This window comes from Carlito syrichta, unplaced genomic scaffold, assembly GCF_000164805.1.
Source record: "Carlito syrichta isolate Samal-C Ts95f unplaced genomic scaffold, Tarsius_syrichta-2.0.1 Scaffold289164, whole genome shotgun sequence".
Taxonomy (NCBI): domain Eukaryota; kingdom Metazoa; phylum Chordata; class Mammalia; order Primates; family Tarsiidae; genus Carlito; species Carlito syrichta.
The window spans coordinates 249,987-252,678 of NW_007233260.1; positions in this window are offsets into that span (position 1 = coordinate 249,987).

Genomic DNA, 2,692 nt, shown 5'->3' on the forward strand with positions numbered 1-2,692 from the left:
ACAAAATCTGCTCATGAGTGATCCTCTGTTTTTAAGTCAAATATGTGAATTTACTTTCAAGTATATCTTTAAAGACTTCTGAAACAATTTTGTGTATTGGCATTTTTCTAGAAAGCATCTGAGGATTTGTTAACTGGACTTTATAGATGAAATGTGTGGAAGAAATAGTTTTTCAAATGAAGGAGGAACTCTCAAGAGACAAGTAATAAATACCCTGACTAGGCCCATGCGGTTTTGGTGTCTCAGACTTTTCAGCCTTAAGATCAGAGTATTGTGAACATTGAGTTAATATTTTTTAGAAAGAGGCCGGAGCATGTGTTTTGGTTATTTTGATGATTCATTATCCTGTGTCTGAGAGAGAAGGACCTACAGCCTAAGAAAAAGTCTTTAATTAGGAATGTTGGTAATGGGAATGAATATTGAGCAAGTTTTACTTGCTCTTTATTTTCTTTAGTGCAGGTAAAAGGTGTTATTCCTATGATTCAGCCTTACTGGCATCAGGGAATATGTTGGGATTTAATACCAAAAAGTGTTAAAGTATTCCTTTACCTCTCATTGTCCTCTCTGCATGCAGTTCATTTGGAAGTCTCTCTTATGTATGGTTTGTCAATAGCGATGTGCTAGAAGATGTTTAACAACTGGCTCTAAGAGAAAAGTGAATACACAAACACACAAAAACACACATACATACATACACACACATACATATATTAATAAGATTAATGATACCACTTGAAGGTTGATGGAAAATTTTCTGTTAAATATTTCTTTATATAATTTTAGGCATGTTTTAAGCAAAAGTTCTTTCTTAATTTTCACTATAGCATTATAACTTTAAAAGAACTTCTATAGATTGCAAACTCTACTATCAATTTTTATATTATTGCCAAAACTAGTGTCACAAAATCAGATTAGAAACTGCTTGATTATTATTTATTTCATCACAAAAGTCACTTGCATTGACTAATGAGTATAGTTATGATGTCAGTGTTGGTTATTTTCTTTCATTTTTGAAAAAAAAATTCAGAAAAATGAAAATATGTCAGAACTTTGCTCAGATGTCAATGATATGAGTAACTACTTTGTTAAAGTAGATAATAGTTTTTGAATACTAAAATTATTCCCTTAATATTTTGGGCTATTAACAATGTAATAGCTACAAATATGTCATATTCTAAAGATTAATCTACACTACTTTCTCCAAGATTTTCTTTTTCTTTTTCTTTTTGAAGTTAAATCTCTTTTTCTTTAAATTTTAAAGATGTGGGGTACAATTCAGGGTTAGGTATACAAATGGTCATTATGCAGGCACCCTTGATGAGGTGTCACCCCCTTCCCTGGCAGTCTCCCCCCCCACGACACTGGCAGTTTCCAACTACTGCCAATCCCTTTCTTATTGTATTTTGATAATTGTTCAAGGTCCGTTTATGAGTGAGAACATGTGGTACTCAGTCAGTTCTTTGTTTCTGTGATAGATCACTCAGTATTATAGATTCTAAGTCCATCCAAGTTGCTTGAAAGTTCATAAGTCTAGACAGTCAGCAAAAGAATGAAGCCCTGATTTATAGTGTTTGTTGATTACCACAATGTGAAAAAGTGCACCAGGCTGATATCCAACTACACATCACTGAATGCAGAGTTGAGAAGAGATGCACAATAGCATACAATTAAATAGCAATTCTATCACTCAGATAGAATGGATATAAATAGCCTCAAGAACATGGATAGCAAATTGTCAGATGTTGACACATAATTAAGAAGTAACGAGTACTATATTTTAACTGTTCTAACTTTATTTATTTGACATTTTATATGTAATTTAATTTTTAATAATGGCGTTTAGCAACCAGCTTGCAAAATTCCTGAAATTTGAACAATTGGCCCCTGTGAATAGGTTTGCTCTCTCTAGAGCCAGCTCCAGCACAATACGGGCTCTGTGGATGACTGACTGCTCATAGGAATGAAGGGCAGAGTTCTAAGCTTCAGAGAATTCCAAGTTTCTGCTCAAGCAAACTGGATAGGTATAGATCTTTTTATTTCACCATCTTCCCATTGCAATCTACCTACTTTGGGGCCAGTAGTTTTTTGATTACTCACACATCTGATTATTTCACTCCTGTACTCAGAAGACTTGGACGTCTGCCCTTTTGATTAAAGTTTCCAATCGCCTTAGCATGTCACATAAAAGTTTGGGTCAAGTGACCCCAAGATGCCACCCAGTCATATCTCCTCACTTTATGTCTGTGTTCTCTAATCAGATTACTTTTTATTACTCAACGAAATTTTTATTACTCAAAGAAGTAATCTTTGGTCATACCTCTGTCAGTGCCTTTAATGACTCTCTTCTATCTCGCTAAATAAACCTTGTCCTTTTCTCTGCAAGGTAGTGAAATGGAAGTATATCAAAACTTTGCTCAGATGTCAATGGCATGAGTAACTATTTTGCTGAATCAGATAATAGTTTTTGAATACTGAAATAATATTTCCCTAATATTTTGGGTTATTCACAATGTAATAGCTACAGATATGTTACAAATTCCAGATCTGGCTCAAATATTCCTTCCCTTGGGAAAATTTTTCATCCTTCTTTCCCTCCCATCAGAACTGTTACAGATTGAAAAGAGGCCATTTTGGTTATATTAAAACAGTCATTTAGAAAGAAATTGGAAACTTGTATTAAGCTAAGTTGGGC